The sequence below is a fragment of the Malaclemys terrapin genome, chromosome 3 (assembly GCF_027887155.1).
Source record: "Malaclemys terrapin pileata isolate rMalTer1 chromosome 3, rMalTer1.hap1, whole genome shotgun sequence".
NCBI classification, from domain to species: domain Eukaryota; kingdom Metazoa; phylum Chordata; order Testudines; family Emydidae; genus Malaclemys; species Malaclemys terrapin.
Window position 1 is genome coordinate 15,855,198 of NC_071507.1, and position 23,420 is coordinate 15,878,617.

A 23,420-nucleotide genomic window follows, 5' to 3' on the forward strand; every position below is an offset into this window, starting at 1 on the left:
TGAAATCTGCTGCTCCCTGCTCCACTAGAGAGCAGAGGGGGAGTGCTTGTGGTTCACCTCAGATAGCTGGCCACGTGCTAGATCCTGGCATAGGATCAGAGATCACAGGTGTGTGTGTGTGTGTGTATAAACTGTGCCCTTGGAAAGGATATCACATCACTACACTTTATTAGGCTCGGGTGCACCATTCCCACTGAGAGCAAGGGCCTGATTTGGCTGTGCACTATTGGAGGTCATACAGAAAAATGCTGGGTTGTAAAGGAGATTACTATTTTTCCCCACAACAGTTCTATCAAAGGTTTGGTAGGACTTTATAAAGCCAGCAAGACAGTGACTCCTAAATACTCTCTTCCTCACAGGCCAATCATATTCAGATTTGAGACAGGTGAAGCAGAAGGGAAGATGGTTAGAATGCAGGTGGTATATGTCTCTCTACCAATGGGATCCATCACAGCATACAGAGGTTTTGAAAGTGATTTACTATACATTTAATTATTTTCAAATTAGATTTAATATGTTCTTTTCTGAATCTGCCAGGGGTTCATTCAAGACAATCATTTTTCTATGTTGGAAACATAGGATTCTTACTGCATTTAAAGTGAAAAAGCAACAGGCCAAAATTCAGTTCCTTCATAATTACATTTGAAGTTTTTTAATGTTATTTTGGGCCGGTTATAAAAAAGTTTTAGTTTCGTCAGGAATTTCCAGTAAAAAAAAAAAAAAAAACACCCCACACAAAGATAGACTAAAAACACAAGACGACATGATTTCTGAAGGCATCATTACTAGTTGTATGTCAAACTAGAAACACTGTTTTCAAGTAGTTCGTGCTGATGAGTTATGTCAGGTCTATTGGAAGAATATTAGAGAAATCTAGGATACCAATACATTTTGTTTTGTGGTGGGGTGAAAACATGAGAGTGGTGTGTGTATTTGCCAATTCCCTGTCCCTCTCCCTCCTCCCTGCAACTACCTCAGAATCTAGTAACATCAAGGGGAAGGGTAGTGGCAGCACAGAGGAGAAGAAAAGGAAGGAACATATGATCCAAGTCTGATACTGAGCCCCCTCAACTCTCACTGACTTTGATGGGAGTTGTGGGTGCTTGGAATCTCCTAGGATTAGGCCCTTAAGACAAATGCAAAAAACTCTTCCCTCCCTCACCATTAACTCTGTCTACCCAGATACACTGTAAGTACCAAATCAAGGGTGCAACACCAATTTTAGTGAAACTAATGGCCTCTGGTTGCAATGTGCAATATACACACGTATCCTGTGACAAGTAAACTGAAATGAAACAAACTAGATCAGATGGAAACATGCTCACTTTGTTCCACTGAAACTGGCTCAGCAGTATTTACCAGTGCTTGACCTAGTTCCTACACCAGCTCTTCACTGTCATTTCCTTAGACAGTTTGTCAGTGTAGTTGTGAATCTAGAGATTAAGGAATGAAAGTTTGGAAACAAACACCCTGGGCTCTCTCTGCTAATACCATCTACAGTCAGAACTTTTGTGATCTAAGCAATAAGGTACGCAGTGCTAGAGTAGCCTCTTTGTACAAACAGCACAGTACTTCATAATAGCTGATGTGCTGCAAAAGGCTTAAACCTTGAAGCAACTGCTGTATACTACTTTACTGCACTCCGAAATGAATGTTTGGAGTTTGATTTTTGACACTGCCCCTAACTAGAGAAATCAATGTCAACTCTCCATCCCATTTTTCAATCAATAAAGAGTTCAGTATCTGCAAACAGCTTTAGGGCTAGTCTACGCTACCGGGTTAGGTCAATGTACGCTGCCTTGTGTCAATCTAGCAGTGGAAGTGTCTTCCCTTAAATTTGGCTCCCGCCAACGTAAGCAGCTCTCTATGCCAATTCAGTAACACTACCTCCCTGAGCGGCGTATGGTCACGGTCGATATAATTAGATCGATGCAGTGTCTATGCTGACACTGCGTTGATTACATCAACTGTTACTGGCTTTCAGGAGCTGTCCCACAATGCCCCACACCAACAATACAATTGATACAAGTGCTCCTGGTGCGGACATGCACCACCAAAACAACAGGCCCCCACACAAGTGATTTAGTAACCAATGTAAGTTAGGTCGACATAATTTTGTAGTTTAGACATGGCCTTAATTTTCAAACTAGCTTACTTGTTGTATTCCACAATTCTTTTTAAACAAGGCTTTTTTCTTCTTTCATAGAAAAAATATTAGGACTAGATTTACTACTCACAAAAGGGAGGTACAAATACTGTTGGCCTGAGGCAGATGCTGTGCTCAGTTGTCCTACACAGCTCTACCACTGTACCTCAACCCTGACATTAAACAGTCCTGTTTTCAGTTTGGGGCTTCTTGACAGGAGAAGCAAATAACACTGATGCTAAACTGTACAATGGTTTCCTAATATACTGAAATCAGGATTATGAGAAGACTAAAACTCATTTTCATTTGGAACCTCAGTAATTATTTTTGAACTCTGATCCCAGAGGTAAAATGCTAGTGCAATTCATAGATTCCAAAGCCAGAGGGGACCATTGTGATCATCTAATTTAACCCCCTGTATAACACAGGCGACAGAACTTCCCTGAAATAATTCCTAGACCATTGACTTGCTGCACCTCCTAGACCCGAATACTTTAGCTGCATGAGGAAGATATCAAATCAAGTTATATCTAACGCCCCCAAATTAAGCACTTCCCCAAAACAGTAACAATATTCTATGTCCTCTAAAATAAAATTAGTTTAAAAACTGGCGCATAAAAACTAAGTCTCTTTCCTAGCTAATTCTAGATTATTAAAATTCATTAACAACCATATTATATGCTTTGGTCAAGAGTAACTAGCGATTTTAGATGTCCAACTTAAGAGCCTCAAAGGGGCTTGATTTTCAGACTGAGTACTCGGCAATTTTTGAAAATCGGGCCTTTTAAAAAGACATCTTATGTTTGGCACCCAAAAATGGAGACAACCACAATCACTAATCACATTTACAAACAAAATTAATTTTTTTTTTAAATAAATTCTTAACATGAACCATGTTCTACTCCTTAAAATAAATAATTCAGGAAACTTGCATAGGAAACCTTCAGTGTAGGTTACGCAAAACACATTTACTGCGTACAAAGTGCTAAATCCAATCATCGTAACAGGACATTACAGCTTTCCTATTTTGCAACATTTTATGTTCACAAAAAAAAAGAAACTCAACCTTCTCCCCGCCCCCCCCCCCTTGCAAATTCAAGATGAGGGGGGGGGGAGAAATCATCATTTTGCTGAGCATGTTCAGGAGCAACCTTTCCAGTTCAGTCTATTACCAACGACAATTATAAAATATTACAGAGTGGTAGATTTTAAACGGTCAGTCCAATCAATACAACAAAAACAAACGCAAGGCCTTTGAAGGTAATATGAAAAAACAAAGTACTACTGTTAAACTACAGTGGGCATGTATATATGCAAGGGACTATGTGTAGCAGAGATCAAGATAACTGCACATTTTGGGTCACATTTACTTAACAGAAAGCTGAAAGTTATCAGTATAAGAGTATTGGCCACTCTTCCTGTGGAAAGAGATTTTTGGGGTGGGGGGATGGGAAGGAATCGCATCTAAAAATATAGCTGTTCTTCCTCTTTGCCTTTTAAATTCATCTCCTTTTTAAATAATAGTGTCTCCCAGTTATTTTACCTCTGCAAATACACTGCTTACCCCAGTAAAGAGTGTGGGGATGTAGGTTGCACAATTTTGTTTCTTCTGGCAAACTAAAGCTGTGCTGGATCACAGATCCTTTGTAAACGAGCCATAAAATACAGGAGAAGGGCACAGAAAAATTGGTCTGTACATTGTAATTCTAAGGAGGCTTAAAAATAGAAAGAACAGAATAAAAAAATTCAGCTCTCTTATCGATGATGGGGATTCTGCCCAAGTAAACAGTAGCAAAATATGTTGTCATACAGGAAAATAACGACGTACAGCTGAACACACGCACACAAAATCCCCCTTTGTTTGGTTTTTGCCCGTCTGCTCCCATGCCGCTCCACTAACCGGGTTCAAACCGGGATTTGCGCAAAAAGGAAATGAAGTCAGAGCTCAGGAGACGCATCTTGTTTTGGGGACAAGAACTAAATGAAGTTTTCAAGGAATGAAACAAAGCCAGAGGCGCTTTCTCAGCGGCCACTCCGTGACAAAGGACCGTGCTCAGCTGGGGGCTAGGAGTGGGGGCGGCCACACTCGGGAGTTGGGGAATCCCCCCAGGGAGGACCGGCACGAACAGCACTACCCAGAGAGGGAGGTGTCGGCACAGACCCACGCACCGTGCCGAGAAGTGGGGGACGCAGCCCGGGACAGCTGGGTGCACCAGAGGGGATGTCTGACCCGCCCCCACCCCGGGCTAACACGTCCCGGCCGAGAGTCCCGACACTCACCCGGCCCACACCAGCGGCGCCCACCGTGGCGATTCCCTGCGGCTCGAACCCCGACAGAGCGCCCCGCGGCCGGAGGCGCGCCCCCGCCGCTACGGGTCCAGACCCCCCGCAAGGGGGAAGGGGGGAGAAGTTCCGGGCTGGCGCGCGGAGCCCAGAGCGCTTCCCGCTCAGCCGGCAGAGCTGCGGCACGGATCGGGGAGCTCCCTTTGTGGCCGGGATCGAGGCGGACGCGAGCGCGAGCTACCAACCGCCAACGAGCTTCCAGCGCTCTGGGTCGGCGGTGGCGGTAGCGGTGGCTCTAACACCCCACAGGGTGGGCGGGGGCGCGGTGACCTCATCACTCCGCGCCATCGCGCGGGGAATCATGGGGGTTGTAGTTCTTTCCCCCTCCCCCCGCTCGGGCGCTGGGTGGTTAGTCTCTGCCGTCACAGCGGGGTTGATTTTGCCAGAGGAGGTTCCCAGCCCTTTGGGCGGCGGGTGCGGGAGCTGCCGGACTGTGGGGCAGGCATGGGCCAGCTAGCCCAGCGGCCTGGCTCCCACGCTGGCCAGTGCCAGAGCTTCAGGAAAGCCTACAGAACAGGGCAACTATGGAGTGATCCATCCCGTCTTCCACTCCCCACTGCCGGCAGTCAGAGGCTGAGGGTCGCCCCCCTCCAGCTCCCCTGCATGGGGCTGTGCCCCACACCATAACAGCTCGTGGTGGACCTATTCTCTGTGAACTTATCTCATTCTTTTCGGAACCCAGTTATACTTTTTGACCATGACAACCAGTGGCGGATTAGCCACTGGGCCAACGGGGCCCATGCCCAGGGCCCCTGGCCAATTGGGGGCCCCTGGAAAAATGGGTGTCCCCGTGACCAGCTCCGCCTGCCCAGCGCTCCTGCACTCCAACCCCACTTCCCAACTGGAGCGCCGGGTGAAGGGATGGGGTGGGGAAAGCCCCTGCGTTTCGACCCCATTTCCCCAGCAGGTGGGCTGGAGGGGATTGCAGGTGGAAGGGATGGGGAGTGGTCCCCCCACTTGCTCTGACCCAGGGCCCCACAAACCCCTAATCCACTTCTGAACATCCCATGGAAATATGTTCCATCGGTTAGTTGTGCACTGGGTGAAAAAGGAGACTTCCTCTTGTTTGTATCCAACCTGCATCTGCCCCGGGAGGCCAGGGCAATGGGTTGGGAAGCCTGATGCCACGCTAGCTGAGCGCATCTGCCCACGGGAGGCTCAGAGCAATGCACTGTGAAGCAACTGCCAATTGGGGATGCCTGACTGGAGCAGCATTGCCAAACTCAAGCACTCGAAAATCGCCTAAAAAGACAAGCCTAAAAAAAAATCATGATTGACTTAATAATCATATTTAAAATAAGTAAATAATTCAGGGGTGAGGGTTGGCCTCAGAGAGGGGTGGGTTCATATTTTCGTGCAATTATAATTCATTTCCTTGAAAGGAAGGCGGTCACCTTAGCCCTGGGTGTGGGTATTATTGCTCCAATGCCCATTTTACAGAGTGGGAAACAGGGACAGAGAAACTGACTTGTCCAAAGTCATACAATAAGTCCATGGCAGAGCTACAAATCCAACTGCTGAGCGACAAGGATTGGATGTAAAACAACCTAGTCACATCTGAGGCAAATGCCACGCTATGATACAAACTTAATCATGTGATGGTGATGATGCTATGTGACTCTCAAAAGTAATTTTAGGACTCTGTTGAGCCCTGGGTTGCTTTGCTGAAATGAGGACAATTCCAGAGAAAACCGTCCAGAAGAGCAGCAGGTCATTTAATATATCTGTGCCACAATTCACCCACAGCTGGGGAGAACAACTTACCTGCCTGCCAGTGAGGTCATGAGGCTTAGTAAATGTTTGAGCTTGGAGATCTCAGACAAAAGGCCCTATATAAGTGCAAAATATTATGATTAGATTTTATAGGTTCCTCCCCCCATCCAGTTAATCAGAGACACAATGTGCATCCGTAGGGCCCTGTGTGGTCTATGAAGTCTTAAAATACATCCCACCATGACTCTCATCTCCCTATAGTTGTAGAGGGAAAATAAAAAGCTGATCAACTCCAGATTTTTATTCCTGGCGAACATAAACAACTAACTTTTCCCTTTTTCCATCAAGGAAGATACAAGTAAATATAATGATTGTGTGTATCTGTAATTGGTTTAAATGGATGCATATGTATATAAAAAAAATTAGGCATGATTCTTCGGATCCTGGAGTGCTACTAATAGACCCTTCAGCATTACATGAGTTAGGCACCCTACAATGAAGCAATGAAAGATATATTGGAAATAGAAGGCAGGAAAAGAATTGACTCAGATCCAAAAGGCACCAGCTGTGATTCATCAACAACAGCTTCAGAGACATACATATTTAAACAGAGACAGTGAAATTATTAAATGATTATTCAATGATGTATGAGAATTCCCATGAGATACACCTGAGATGGTGGTATGATATGACAAGTAACTGATCATTGTAGTGGTGATGATGATACACACTCACAAATATGTACGTACTAACTACTGATGTATGAATATCAATTATTAATAATTACATATATTACAGTAGCACCCAGAGTGCCCAGTTGAGACCTCGTTGTACTAGATGCTGTACAAACACACAGTGAGTGCGGAAGCATTTTTTCCCCATTCCCTTATACTTTAACCCCTATTTGATAGCATTTTTCATCCCAGAGCAAACTGAACTGAACTGGTACACGCCATATATAAGAATCACTTCTTTCACCAATTAAATATAACTATCTCCCAGACGAAATATGTCAACTGTGCCAAAGCACAGCGTTACACTACACAGCAGTTTGGGACAGAAGTGAAGGATATTTTATCCATTTGAAACTACGGGGGAAATGTAGATAGGAAGACTATCCTTACCCAAGCTGCAATTTGGTTGAGGTTAACACCTCTCTTTTGTGTAAAAAGTGCCTTAGGATCTTTAATTACCATAAACAGTTAAGACCTCCGGTTTACTCTCATCCCAAAGATGGGAGGACGAGGGAGGATTCTAGCATGTTGCTACAGATGCAGAGGAGGAACTTGGATTATATGGCAGATATATTTGAAGTCAGGGGGAGGGTTGGGGAGTGTGAGGGTGGCTGACAGACCCAGAATGATAAAGTAGGTGAAAATCTTTAGAGTTCAGATGCTACACCCTACTTTGTTGTATGGATTGGTTAGGTTAGTGGGGGAGGTTCTGATTTCTGTGGGCTATTTACATGTCAGAGCTTTTGTTTCCTCTTTCACTGATGTTACTGTGTACAAAATTGCATGGATTCTACATTAAAATGTTCACTAGAGCCTTGCATAGACAATTATGGAGTGTTTCCTTATGACCACCTAAATATAGATACTTTCCTCACCTTTTCCTAAATGGTATTATGTAGTAGAGTTGAGAGTTCAACTCTTTGTTTTTGATTTTGTGAATCAAATCTACACACTGAACAGAGCAACTACCCCTCTACCCCAATATAACGCTGTCCTCGGGAGCCAAAAAATCTTACCATGTTATAGGTGAAACTGCGTTATATCGAACTTGCTTTGATCCGCCTGAGTGCGCAGCCCCGCCTCCTCCCCCTCCCCCCCCCGGAGCACTGCTTTACCGCATTATATTCGAATTCGTGTTATATCGGGTCACGTTATATCAGGGTAAAGGTGTACCATGAAAAACGAAAAGCTTAACTCATTTCATGTTAAGAGACAATCAACTGAGACTTATAGTTTTGTATTTTCCCAATCTTACTTCTTTTCATGAGTGAAATGAATAATGGTGGATATCATAACCATGGCAGGCTGCCAAATCCTGCCCAAATGTGTCTGTGTATATGTGTGTGTGTATATATGCAGAGACATACATACAGAAAATACAGAGAGAGAGAGAGAGAGAGAGGTTAAAGATCTCTGCCTTTGTATATCACAGCACTACTCTAGCATTATTGCTGATGATTATTATATCCGTTTTCATAGATCACTTGGTCTGGGCAAAATACATACTCTGAATGACTAGAGTACTATTTCACCTGAAGTACCCTTGTGGTGGTGGAAAAAAGAACACATCCGTTTACTTTGTTCTATTTTTTCCCACAGCTTACGGAAAATCATGACCTGAATGTGGCCTCTGATCTTATTTTCTCTTTCTTGTATATATTTAAATATACACAAATAAATGTCAATGAACCAGATTTTTTTCATATGTAGAAAACCACTACCAAAATCTGAATTAAAAAAAATTAAATTCCTTGGAACATTTTGTTTTATAATTAATTTCAAATAACATGTTTTATTTTGTCTGAAGGAAACTCCTGATGGAATAATTGACGGGGGAGAGGGGGAATTAAACAATATACCGCATCTATTTATCTCCCAACTACATGTTTACCACACTGTGTTATAGCACAAATGGATTCTGGTCCATGACTGGGGTTCCTAGTGCTACCACAATTAATAATTATTATAGTATATTATATGTAATATATTGTATACTAAATTATTATGATTTAATAAATGTGAAATTACACAGTGAAACTAACTGTGCATTTGGTACTGTATATGGGAAAAAATATACAGATGTGCCTTTTATTAGGGGCCTTGTCTATGGTGGGCTTTTTCCTAAAAAATGTCCCATCTTTGCTAGCACTGATGTAGCAGCAGGAGAGGGCTGGTATTGACATGGTGATGGTGGCCACATATATTTTTACCACCATGTTGTGTAGAACTGACCAGGGGGATTAGATGACATTGGACCCACGCCCATATAAGTCAGTGGGACCCCTTGGTTTGAGCAGTCTGGCTCTGATCCAACAAGGTACTTAAGCACATGCTTAATTTTATGCACTTGATTAGTCCCTTTAAAGTTAAGCATATGCTTAAGTGCTTGGCTGGATTGAGCCAGTTTACTCAGCACCTTGAAGGACTGATCCCATGGTATTGAAAACACCTATGACCGCTGGTGTCTTCTCTGTACTAGTACTCCTATTTTGCTACCACCGGAGTTAGCATTTGTGGATCATATTTCAGGACATAAACTAATGTAGACACAGTCCTAATAATTGCGATCTTGAATTTACTTTGTGTTGGATTTTTGAAAGAGAGGCTGGGAGACCTGGAGATGATATACTTCCATATCTTCCATAGGGCTCACTTCCGGTTTTTATGGGACCAGTTCCCAGTTTCCAGTTCCCAGTGAAGTCTGTGACAAAACTCCCATTAACTCTACGGTGAACATGCCTCTCTGTTTTGTCAGGGAGAGACACATGGGCAACTTAGGAAGAACAAAATGTATGTGACTAACTAAATTAACGTGTGTGTGTGTGTGTGTGCCCGTGTGACATCAGATCTGATGCTTGCAGTGAGGCTGGGAGGGGGGGGGGAGATTGTTGTATTAAGTGCTGCCACCAGGACAGGAAAAAGTGGAGAGTGGCAAAATATTAAGTAGACAACTTCCCCTGTTCTTTACATTGGGCTATGTGCTTCTCTCTGTGGTAAAAAGGTAAGGAAAGGATTAGAAGCTGCAAAAATCTGCTGAATAAGTTAGTATGCATCATGGGAAAATAATGCTTGTGTTGTTATAATAACCATTCATAATATTTAGCACTTATATAATACTTTGAGTTCAAAGCACTGCACATACCTTAAATAGTGAATCATTCACCATATACCTGTGAAGTAGATATGTGAACATATAGTATTATCACCCCCAGTTTATGCAGGGGAAACTGAGGCAAAGAGAGCTGAAAACCGTCCCTAGGCAATTCAGGGGCAGAACCTTAGCAAGAATTAAGGAGATCCCAGATTCCAGTCCTGTGCTCAGTCTACTAGACCATATAGTAACTAGCAGGTGACATGCTATAATAAGTAGCATCTGAACCACGGAAGAGATTTAAAGAAACCTGCTCATCGTGTGTGTGGGAAGATCCAGCATGTAGTGTCTATAGTAGGGGGACAGAGCTTTTCCTTGACCCTTCCAATCTGTGATGTTTGCATCCCTATACACAAACCATTGTCAAATGGCCCCTGCATGCTTAGGTATCCACCGAATTAATTATTTATATCTTGCCAATGTGAGTGTGGATTTTGATTGCACATTGCTGCTCAGAGCATCACTAATTTGCTGTCACTTTTCTGTAGTAACTGATGTGTTTTTATCAGAGTGGCACTTTGGCCTTTGCTAGACTCCCCACACATTTTATTCAAATCACATCCCTTTTTGGAGAGTTTTCTGATTTTCTGGATGGGGTCAGTTTTATGTCGAAAGTTGCTTTAGCAGCCAAACCAAGTAAAAATTATCTTCTTGTGCATAGAATTTTGGGACAGGTTTTGTAGTAACTTCTGCTATGTTTTCAGTCTACAAGCCACAGGAACATATGGCTCATGGTTCTGTTCTAGGCCCAATTCCCTATTAGATAACAAATAGTTTATGGTTAAGTTTTAGGGGCACTTCATAACTGCTACGTTCCCTTTGCCTTTGTATCAGCCTAAAAATACCCCTTGCTCATTCATCAGTTTGATTCCGTTTGTCCTGGCAATTTGCTTATTCCTTTTCTTAAGAACCAGTCAACTTTCCAGAACTTTTCTTGTTCTAACCGGAAGAGTTTCAGTCCTAATCCTCAAAAGGTTTTTTCTATCGAGGATTAAAAGAAACTGAGGATATAGTCAAGTTTGGCAGTCCCAAAATGGGGTTTCTTTCATTTTTTAAAAGATGTCTCCCTAACCATGAAAAACACCTAACAACTTCCCCCTGAAAGAGAAGCTTGCAGTCCATGGTAAAACTATCACTAATTCAATGGAAGCCACCGCTAAAGTCCAGACTTCTTAACTGAGCTACCTGCCAGCAATAAGCCTGGGGGGATGATTTTCTCTGTAATCGTGGTACATTTCACATTATCCCCCCAGTCTGTTCCACTCTGGCTAGACAGCATGGTGCCATAATATATAAGAATCTTCCTCGTCCAGGAACAAAACAGACAAGATGAGCACACCCAGAACCAAAATATAGTTGGTTCTGTGGGTCTAATTTTAGACCAGCTCTCTTATATGGAATACCGTGTCTGCTGAGCCATTTCATTTGAGACCCGTTTGCCTCGCAGCATTGGAATATAAAGTTGTTACATGGGAAAACACTGCACTGAAATTGTCTTTGATATTTAAATGAACAGTTTCTGTTTTCTGACAGCCACATACTGTTCTGGCATTTGTGTCTAACAGGCTTTCTGAGTCAGAGGCAACATAAAACGACACATGGAAGCCTCTATTGTTCCCAGCAAAGAACATATGTTTCTATGATCTTTCTGCAGCTACAGAGGGTGAGTAAAAAGCAGTAAGGACTATTGTTCAGATATTATGTCTTTCTAAACTGCTTTACAACCCAGAATCTGGGACCCAGCACACACTCTGAGTATTAGGCCAGGCACTGGATGCCAGAGGGGGCTAGAGGAAAGGAGTCCTCATCTCAAGTCGCTAAGGGTATGTCTACACAGCAATTAAAAACTCGGATCTGGCCTGTGCCAGTTGACTTGGGCTCAGGCTGAGGAGCAGTTTAATTGCAGTGTAGACATTTAGGTTCAGGCTGGTGCCCAGGCTCCAGGACCCTGCAAGGTGGGGACTAATTGCAGTATTAGACATACCACTTAGGGTACGTCTACATGGGGATAAAAGCCCTGTGGCATGGCTAAAATTCACTGTGTAGACATTTGGGCTTGGGCTGAAGCCTGTGGTCTGGGATCCTCCCACCTCGCAGGGTCCCAGAACTCGGGCTCCAGCCCGAGGTCAAATGTGTACAAAGCGATTTTTCAGCCCTGGAGTCTGAGCCCTGAGAGCCCTGGTCATCTGACGTGGGTCTGTCACGGTTTATCATCCCTGTGTAGACATACCCTAAGTGGTTCCACAGCAACACACTGGAGACTAATTCAGTTTAAGGGCTGAAGTAACCCTGTATGGCCTCAACACATCTCCACTTCATTGCCCAGATCATGTATCTCCCACTTCTTTCCGGGCGCAGCCCCTATTCACCCCCCTGTGCAATGGTATACCGGTCATTCTTGTAGAACTGAACTTCACACTGCACTGGGAGTACACAGACTCTCCCGCAGCTCCCTCAATCCAGCCTCCGTCTTGTGCTGTGGAAACATACCCTTTCCACTGCAAATGGACCCCTGCAGCTCCACAGGGGAGCTTCGAGTTGCCTCCTTATTTTATATTAATTGATTTTCTATTTAAAACAGCACAAATCTAAACCAACTTTACAGAAAACATTTTGTGAGGAGCTGAAACTTTGACACCAAATATTCTGGTGTAGTGGACAACTGCTCCCGTTACAGTGATGTTCTGCAGTTCATGCTTAACTAGATAATCACCCCAGTTCTACATGGTGATCTGTAATTAAATCATTAGTCAGAGTTCAGATGCAAGAAAATATTTTACTTTGTGAGTCCAAGATGAACTCTTCAATAGAGGCGTCGTCATGCAAGTCAATATTTACGGTACAATTTGCTGGTGTAAGGTTGCAGCTTTATAACAAAAGGCTAGCTAAAGAGCACAGTAATTATGATGATTATCAATTATTTGGTTTAAAAATATGATACTTCCTGACTCAGAGAGTATATTATAAACCCAAAAGAGTATTTGGTCCCTTAACAGTTCAACTTCCTAACTAGAAATCACACCAAACCAACGAGTCAATCTCATCTTTACCATTACTTTTTAGCAGATGTGAATGTGTACTGCACCTGTGGCAGTGTTCATACACGGTAAGTAGGTGGATGTGTAATCATTGCAATCAACCAGTCTGGTCACAAACGAGGATTAAATTACGTTCTTCTCAACTTCTGAGAAGTGTAATTTGCTGTAAATTAATAAGCAAACATCCAACATCTTGAGGTCTATTTGCAGAGATAGGAATTCAAAGGGAACTTTATGATGGAAAATTGCAATGATTGAGAGAACAATGCAAGTATATTCTGCTGTTGTGCCATCAATAGCATTTAGTTACAGTTGTGCTGGCATTTGCATTAGAAACTGTTAGTTTGCTGGGTGAATAATACTTTAGCCATTTCAATGTACATTAGTCAGAAAGTTGGGGCATGATCCTGAAGTCCTAATTCAGGATCCCATGTACTGCACAGCACGAATGGGATCAAATTCTGTTGCAAGAATCCCTACCTTCCATGACACTGTTAATTTATTCTCTCTATGTGAATATATTGGGTCCCCATAACAATGGCTCCCATTTCCTCCCCAAGATAGGTCCTTAGAGGAAAAGGCGGAATTGGGAAATGTCCGCTGTTTAAGCATTTTATATAGCACCCATCACTGTAGTATGTGGAGATAGTGCCTGTCATTTCCATGGGCTGTGCCCTGCTCATCATTACCACAGTGCTTCCAAAACACTTTCAAGCAAAAATAAAAATGGAGGTGGGGATGAATCGCATTTTCAAAAGTGCCCGAGGGTCAGATTTTTAAAGGTATTTGATTGGTGCTGTAGCAGGGTGCTAACCCAGAGCGCGCCCGCCTCATGGCACAACATGGCCCCGCAGGCACAGTACCCTCCATTCCCTCTTGCCTCTCTCAACTAACTTGTTCCCAGCCCAAAGTAATATTCCCCTTGCTGGGGTCCCATTTATTAAACTCTCTACAAAGATGCCGTCTCCTGTGGCCTCTCAGGCCCAGACCCTTCACCCGGTCAAGACATTCCACAGCCTTCCCTTTTGGGGCTGTGTACTGTTTAAGCCAGTTTTCCAGCCCAGCAGTAGCCACGTTCCAGCCCTGCTTCACAGAGCCTCCCTTCTCTCTCCTCAGAGTTTTCACCCTGTTCAGGAGCTAGCTCACTGCTTAACACCAGACCCCATTCACCAGCTTGTCTGCTGCTCTCCTAAACACCTATTCCTTAAAGGGGCCATGTCATAGAGCAGGTTTAGCTGGCCACACCAGCCTGTAAGAGCCCTATTGGGATTTTCACGGGCACCTAACCCCCACTGAAATCAAAGGGAGTTAGGAACCTAGGTGCTTTTAAAAATCCCACTAGGTGCCTAAATACCTTTAAATATTTGGCCCTTAGGTACTTCGGCATCTAAGTCGTATTGATTTTCAATCAGCCTTAGGCTCCTAACTGCCTAAGCCACTTTTGAAAATAGGACTTAGGTGCTCTTGAAAATGTTACCCACAATGTATAAGTCAAATGCTAATCTTTTTCCTTGAAAAACACCAGGACTGGCCTTTGGTTGTAATTCACACACAGTTGCAAAGTACAGTGAGTGGGTTAATTTTGCAACACATTGGTTCCTCTAGCCTGGGCTCTCACAGTACTGGGCAATGTCATAAACCACTCACAAAAAACACACATGAAGGCCTACACTCCGTGTGGTGGGGCGGGAGCAAATTAAGGTAGACGCTTCCCCAAACCCATTGAGTGGGGAGTGCTGTGGCTTCTCTGTGTTCTCTTCACTCAGCCCAGGCAGCATGGAAGCTCAGCTCTGTACTCAAGGCTTCACGTCCATAGGAAAGGGAAGGGGGTAGAGACAGAGCCGCAAAGAAGAGTCGGGGGCCACACTTCCCACACCTTACTCCCTTCAGGTGGGGGTGGATTTTTATTTTGAAATCTTCCTGGGAGTTACAGCAGGTTGAATTAAGCCTTTGCCTATACCTGGTATTCAGTCCTTGGTGGCCAGCAAACGGTGTCTGTGTCCTGATGCACACTCCAAACATAGTCATGCAAAGCAATTTGTACCAGCTGAGTTTACTCCAAGTACAGACAAGCTCCCAGGAATAATTGCGACTCTGTGCAGCTACGCAGTGGCTGCATTCTTCCACTTCCAAATAGGGGCCAAGTAGGGCTTAAATGGTTATTTGGCTTTGTGCAAAGAGATGAATTTCACCTAGAGTGCATAGAATAATGGGTATGTTGGTTGCCCCTTTGCAGACTGCAGTACGTTTACACAGCCCATGGCAGTGAGCCTACGAGCCTGGGTCCACAGACGCAGAGCTCACACTAAATATTGCTGTGTTGATGTTGCGGCTCGGGCTCTGACACCTGGGAAGGTGGAGGTGAGCTTCAGAGTCTGAGCCCCAGCCCGAGCCGCAACCTAAAAGTGCTGTCTACACAGCTCTTTTTAGTACAGAAACGCAAGCCCCAGTCTGGGTTGGGAGGCTCGCTGCCACAGGCTGTGTATAGTATGCCCTCAAAAGCCTGCGTGTACATTTCATTGTCTTCTCAGCATGTGGGTACAGATCTAAAGTTTATTCCAGGGTCACACTTTCTTCCAATGGACTGCATCTTATCCCTAACCATCTGTCTCATCACACACAGTCAGCATGCCTCATACCATCTGTATGTTACACTCATTACAGTATAAAAATGATTCAGAACGGGGAGGGGCTTAGCCATCAATCACCTCACTGGCATGTGCTGGGTGAACTGCACATGTGCCGGGTGAACTCCACATGTGCCGCAGGCCATGACAAGCCACAATTAGCCTCCCCAGCTAGAGCGTCAGAATGCAAGTCACCTGGGTGATGTAATGCCTAGTGTAGATTCTATAACACCTAGCCGCCAGGAGGGATAATTTGAATGTGAGTAATAGGTGAGCATCATGTACATACAGCAACAGCAGAGGAATCTACTGATGAACATATCTTAGGTATATCTCAGAGTTCAAGAGAAGGAACCTTTGTGTTGTAAGAGTCCCAAGGGCAGGCCTGGGAACAGAACATGTATTTAGAGACAGACGAAACAGTGTTGCCAACTCATGATTTTATTGAGAGTCCTGCAATATTTGGTGTTTTTCTAAGGACCCAGCTCCTGGAGTCATATGATTCCATGAGACTCAGCTTTTTTTTAAAGTAAGTTTCTAGCCCTCAAGATTGCAGAGAAAAGCTTGAAAATGTAAACACTAAAGACTCAAAATACCTGAAAGCAAATAATAAATGGGGGCAGGAGTGGTTATTTCTTTTAAACTCTGTTAATTTTTAAGCCAGTCTTAGGTTTCTGGGGGGCCTGACTCATGACTTTTGAATGTGTGGAGTTGGCTTACTGCACTCCCACACATCCTCCCTCAGAGAATGAGCCACAGGAGATGAGGACATGCTGATAATGTTCTCACTCAACCCACAGCACCGCAGGCAGAGTGGAAGGGGCAGGTGTGACTTCAATAAGTCATCCTTAAAAAGTATAATAGGTGAAATAAAAGCCACATATTACACCTTTGAGTTACCATATCAGCCTGCTGTGTTATGTAATAATACTTAGTACTTATAATCAAGTCACTTCATAAACATTACCTAATGAATCCTCACCATACCTATATGAAGTATACATTTCAGAGATGGGAAAACTGAGGCACAGAGAAGTAAAATGACTTCGCCCAATAGATTATTGTTCAACAGATCAAGACTTACAAAATGATACTTCACAAGGAATACTTTGTACAAAACATATCATAATCATATCACAGTGGTGAAAATGGAGGTTCCAGGGTGCTACTTTGAGGTACAGAGTGTCACAATAATGGAGACCACTCTGTGCAAAGTTAAAGTAACAAAGCTGCTTTTGAGTTCTAGAATCCCAAGAAAGCACATGAAATCAGACTTCTACATGTTTTTTGTTTGCATTCAATTTACAAGCAGCCAACGATATCTTTTTCTGCATGTTTTGGAAAAAACCTTGTACACTCCGCCTGAGACCTCATATGGCAGAAGGCCTGTTAAAACTATGATTTAAGCCACGTGAGTTGGCTGAACACTAACAGAGTAATACTCTTTTTTCACTCAAAAATATGACTAACACGGCATCCTCTGGCTGGTTGAATTTACAAAGGGGAAGGAGGTGCTATCGCAATGAAAGTAGTTAAAGACAAGGAGGCTTTCTCAAAACAGAATTAGTTTATTTCAATCCTGATTACACTTGTAAACAGAATCATTGCATTTCTTTGGTTGGCAAGGCAGAAAAGGAATGAGCTCGCTGCTTGGTTGAAATTCTGGCTTGTGGTAAACTGACAAGGATAGCAGCAGCTGACTACATCCCATCCCATGGCTTTTCAGTGCTCATTTCACAGCTTTGCCAAAGGTTCATAAATCATGAGCAGGCCCTAAAACTTAAGAGATTTGTTTAACAATCACGAGATTTGAAAATAATAAATGTTGGCTTCTTCTTCTTCTTCTTTTTGTCTTCTGGTTCTTGAGGTGGGAGAGTTCACATTTCCAAGCTTTTCTCTGAACCATGGAGGCTAGGAATATACTTAAAAAAAAAAGAAAGCTGAGAGTCTTAACTGATCATGTTACTTCAGAAAATGAGGCTTTCAAATGCCCACCAAATACTGCCAGTTTAGTTCAGCTGAGGGGGCTAGGACCCTTCAGAGCTCTCTGTTCCTTGTCAGAGCAAAGGCAGTAGGGTGGGTTGGTGGGAGAGAAGGGAAAGCATTTAAAATACTCATGTTTAAGTGTCCTGAAGAAGGTTGCTCTGATAACACAGCTAAACCTTAATGACTCAAAGACTTAGAGCTCTGTTCTATAGAATCTACGTCCCAATAAGGATGCATTTCTCTCTTTCCAGCAAAAATGGGCTCTCTTGCCAAAAACATAAAATCAAGAGTCACAGGAGTTTTTCCACTTTGTCCCTGATTCAAAGCCCAATGACTTCCCTGGTTTTTGGATCAGGCTCTTAATGCTTATTTGATTGGCACTGGCGGCATGTGAACAGCTAAAAGGAAAATAGGAATGACTTCAAGGACTGGACTGATCTTGCAGTTCTATGTGAGGAGCGTCCATTGACTTCAATAGGCTTTAGATCAGGCCTATGGGATTATACCATAATGGACAAATTCTGCCCTCAGTCAAACCTGTGCAGTCCCACTTGGGATTGAGTTCCATAGCTTTTCATTGAGGTTCAATGATTCCACATGAGTTGGGACTTACATGTGGTTGGGGTGTTTTGACAGAGTTACACAGGAGTAATTTAGAGCAGAATGGAAAGATTCCCATTGACTTCGATAGGCTTTGGATCAAGCCCTAAATGAGGAGTTTGCACCAATTTGCAAATGCAAGATTTAGGCTTAAGAAAACCAAGCCAATCTCCAGCTATGAACTAACCTGCTCTGTGACCCTGGGCAAGTTATTTCCTTTCTCTCTGCCTTTCTTTCCCCTTCCATCCTATGTAAGTCTGATCTGTTTATATTGGAAGATCTTTATGTCAAGGAATGTTACTTACTAAGTATTTGTACAGTGGCTAACCCAATCAGGCCCTGATTGCAATAAAGACCTCTAGGTGCTACTGAAATACAAATAAAATAATAATAATACTTGTAGCCGGGACTAATGAGAAACCTCTGAAATTGGTCCAGTCCTTTCTCTCAGGATGCTTTCAGCCAGTGGTGATGGGTAACTAACTGCGCCTTTGCTTGTAGGATACCACAAGGCTTGATTCTCTCCCCTATCTACATAAACAGATTTTAACTCCAGAAGGGACCATTGTGATCATCTAGTCTGACTTCCTGTATAAAAAAGGCCATAGAATTTCCCCAAATAAATCCTAGAGCAGATATTTTAGCAAAACACGCAATCTTGATTTAAAAATGTTCAGTGATGGAGAATCCACCAATACCCATGTTCCAAAGGTTAATTACCCTCACTGTCAAAAATGGACACCTTATTTCCAGCCTGAATATGTCTAGCTTCAACTTCCAGCCATTGGACAGTGTTCTACCTTTCCCTGCTACACTGACGAGCCCATTATTAAATATTTGTTTCCTCATGTAGATACTTAGAGACTATAATCAAGTCACCCCTTAACCTTCTCTTTGTTAAGTTAAACGGATTGAGCTCCTTCAGTCTATCACTATAAGGCAGGGGTCGGCAACCTTTCAGAAGTGGTGTGTCAAGTCACTGTAATTTAAGGTTTCGCGTGCCAGTAATACATTTTACATTTACAGGGGCCGGCAGACAGAACCCCAGACTGTCAGTGAGCTGAGCGGGGCCGGTGGCCGGGACCCCGGCTGGCAGGGGCCAGCGAACGGGACCCCAGACTGGCAGCGGGCGCCAGCGGACGGAATCCCAGACCAGCAGAACGCTGAGCGGCTCAGCCCACTGTCGGTCTGGGGTTCCATCCGCTGGCCCCTGCCAACCTGAGTTCCTGCTGCCAGCCCCACTCAGGCCGGCAGCAGGCTGAGCTGGGCTGGTGGACGGAACCCCAGGCTAGCAGCAGAGTGCCACTGAAAGTCAGCTTACGGGACGTCTTTGGCACGTGTGCCATAGGTTGCCAACCCCTGCTATAAGGCATGTTTTCTAATCCCATAATCATTCTCGTGGCTCTTCTCTGAACCCTCTCCAACCTATCAACATCCTTCTTGAACTGTGGGCACCAGAACTGGATGCAATATTCCAGCAGCCGGTGCCAAATACAGAGGTAAAATACTCAAGGTTCCCCCATTTATGCATCCCAGGATTGCATTAGCTCTTTTGACCACAGCATTGTATTGGGAGCTCATGTTCAGCTGATTATCCACAATTACCCTCAAATCTTTTTCAGAGTCTCTGCTTCCCAGGATAGAATCCCTCATTCTGTATGTATGGTTTACATTCTTTCTTCCTAGATGTATTTACATTTAGCCATATTAAAATGCATATTGTGTGCTTGCACCCAGTTTACAAAGCAATCCAGATCATTCTGAATCAGTGACCAGTCCTCTTCATGATTCACCACTCCCCCCAATTTGTGTGTCATCTGCAAACTTTTATCAGTGATGATTTTATTTTTTCTTCCAGGTCATTGATAAAAATAAAAATAGCGTAGGGCCAAAAACCGATCCCTGTGGGACCGCACTGGAAATACTCCTGCTAAATGACAATTCCCCAGTTACAATTACATTTTGAGACCTATCAGTTACCCTGTCTTAAATTCATTTAATGGATGCCATGTTAATTTTATATCATGCTACATTTTTAAGCATGAGACTTTTTGGGGCATGGATTGTGAGATGCCAGGGCCTCAAATGCCAGCTGTACACAGATGGCACCCAGCTCTACCTCTCCTTTACTTCTAATGCAAGCAATTCCATCTTCCAGCTTGTCTGAGGTCACCACTTGGATGAAGGACAGCAGGCAGACACTGATACTGGGTAAAATGAAGTGATATAGGCCTTGTCTACACTGCAGAGTTTTGTTGGCAAAAGGTATCTTATGGCGGCAAAACAGTGGAGATGTACACATTGCAATGCCATTTTTGGCAACAAAACTCTTCAGGTTTGGCGAGAAAATAAAACCACCTCAACAAGAGACATAGGGCTTTTTGCAGTAAAGTTAAAACGACAAAGCGTCAGTGTAGACCAGGGATAGGCAGCCTCTGGCATGCGTGCCAAAGGCGGCACACGGCTGATTTTCAGTGGCACTCACAGTGCCCGGGTCCTGGCCACCGGTCCGGGGGGCTCTGCATTTTAATTCAATTTTAAATGAAGCTTCTTAAACTTTTTAAAAACCTTATTTACTTTACATACAACAATAGTTTAGTTATATATTATAGACTTATAGAAAGAGACCTTCTAAAAACGTTAAAATGTATTACTGGCACGCAAAACCTTAAATTAGAGTGAATAAATGAAGACTCGGCACACCACTTCTGAAAGGTTGCCGACCCCTGGTGTAGACATTGCTGTTCATTATATCACCAGAACTGGCCTCCCCCAATATCCCACAATGCCCGCCATGACCACTCTGCTCACTGTTTTGAACTTGGCTGCCATGCAGGCATGCACCCCTCCCCTTTCCAAGCTCCGACAGCTGTGCATGCGGCTCTGCTCGGGGAACCAAGAGCAAATCGTCAATGTAGAATGCTCCTGCTCTCTCCCGCACTAGGAACACACAGAGGCAGGCAGGGGCGGATGTGTGTGTATGAGAGAGATTGCTGTGCTGCGCGGAGCCAGGTAAGGAGGCGGGGCTGATGTTGGGGTGTTCCCCTTCCTCTGCCCTGCCTCAGGACTGGTTTCTTTCGGTCGCTGTCTGAACTTAGAAACAGCATGCCAACACTCTCATGCTCCCCCAACACACACTTTGTCTCTCCCCCCCTACACATGCTCCCTGTCACACTTCCTCCATCCCACCCCCACTTCAGTTGAACAGTGGCTGGCAATCTAATAGGATGCCCATCTAACGATGGGATTGAGAAACCTGCATCATGTGACACTGTACCTGCCCCACAAAGCATTGCAAACCCTTCCCAAAGCACCCTGCGGCCAGTTGCACAGTGGAATAGCTACCCACAGTGCATTGGTCTCTGTGTTGATGTAAAAGATGCTAGTGTGGATGTGCTCTGCCGACACAAGGAACATAGTGTGGACATACAACAGCAGTTTAATTAAAGCGGCATAACTTTTGGCGACAAAACTGTGTGGTGTAGACATAGCCATAGGAACAGAGGTATTGCCATACTGGACCAGATCCAGGAGCCAGCTAGTCTAATGTCCTGTCTCCACCAGGATAGTTGCCAACACCAGATGCTTCCAAGGGAGGTGCAAGGCGGCAGATGTAGCAAAATCTGCCTCTATTAAATGCTCATCTTAATCCATAATCCTTAGAAATAGAGAAAGGGATGAAGCCAAGAGTGAAGAGAGAGGGAGACAGAGAAGACAAAACAGAAGGAAATAAACAAAAACAGAGGGGAAAATTATCATTTTTTAAAAAAGCATAGTCCCAACTGTGAGGAAAGGGGAAAGAGAAATTAACCGCCCTTCCACCCCACCCCACCCATGAGCTGTTTTTGAGGCATTCAGATGGCACGATAAACTATGTAGATTAGATTGATCTGCCCTTTCTGGCTCAACTATATGAACTGAAACAATCTTCAAGACCGGATGTCGAAAACAGTTTCTGAATACAGCCAATTTCCCAGTGCAGATGGGGCCTCTTTCACGGCCCATGAAGCGGCCTCACAGGGAATATCAGCATCTACAAACTGCTGAAGCAGGCCTCCTATACAGTGAAACTAGCTACTTCCTGGGCACTACCACTGGTGGAAGCTGTCACTTCGGTTGCTTAGCAGCCTGAAGGAGTCTGAATTGACATGTTCCCAAAAAAGTGGGGTGCGTGGGTGGCGACCTGCACACAGGATTGCAGCAGGAGCTCTTGAAGAAAGAGAACACTTACCAACTTCAAAGGGGTGTTGTGAGGACTAATTAGTTAATGTCTGTACAGTGCTTTGAAGATGATTACAGACAGCAAGTGCTGGGCATTGGGAGGATTCTCCTATTTGAAATCTGCACTCAAGCACACAGATGGCCACATTCTAGCTGGTACACTGTGTATCTTGTATGTTCAGCTGGCTGCATGCTATGTCCTGCCATACAAATGGTTGTACAGGAAAATAAAAAATGCATATAAATAAAGAGGCAGAGAATACAAAATTGGGATCTTTCTATATCAGTGCTAGAACCACTTTGACCTGTCAAAGGACATCAACCGTAGGCCTAGCGTCTGAGTCGGGATCTGGTCAGCATAAGTTTTCCCTACCTAGCAACAGTTGTTATGTAATAACAACAATACTTGGCTGTTTTCAAAGCACGTGAGAAATATTAATCTTCACAACACCCCGTCAGGGAGAAAGCTAAATGTTTTCATTCTCATTTTATGGATTGGAAAAAAGTGAGATAAAGTGACTTGTTCAAGGTCACAGCATCAGAATTAGGATTCAAAAGCCAAAACTCTTGGTTCCTAGCAGTGCGTTCAGGCCATTTTTTCCTTCTCTTTCTCTCACACAGTATAGAAGTCAAGCTTCTCTCACATTGTCCCACTGCACGGCCATAATAAAAGGCCTTGGGAGGCTGATTCAAAACTCACTGAAAATCTCCCATATATTTCTGGTGTCAAGTATCAGGGGGTAGCCGTGTTAGTCTGTATCTACAAAAACAACAAGGTGCCACCAGACTCCTTGTTGTTTTCATATATTTCTGTGGGCTTTAGATCAAGCCCCAGGAAAGCACTGATATGAAGTCTTTTAG

At 43.9% G+C, this 23,420-nt stretch overlaps 1 protein-coding gene across 1 annotated transcript in view; it reads right to left on the reverse strand.

The window, feature by feature from the left end:
- Positions 1–4,717, reverse strand: part of PELI1 (pellino E3 ubiquitin protein ligase 1) — a 62,208-nt gene extending 57,491 nt beyond the window's left edge. Inside the window, exon 1 of the mRNA XM_054023827.1 lies at positions 4,427–4,717. The gene's annotated coding sequence lies outside the window, so the exon portion shown is untranslated. The remainder of the gene's footprint in view (positions 1–4,426) is intronic.
- Between the last annotated feature and the right edge of the window lie 18,703 nt (positions 4,718–23,420).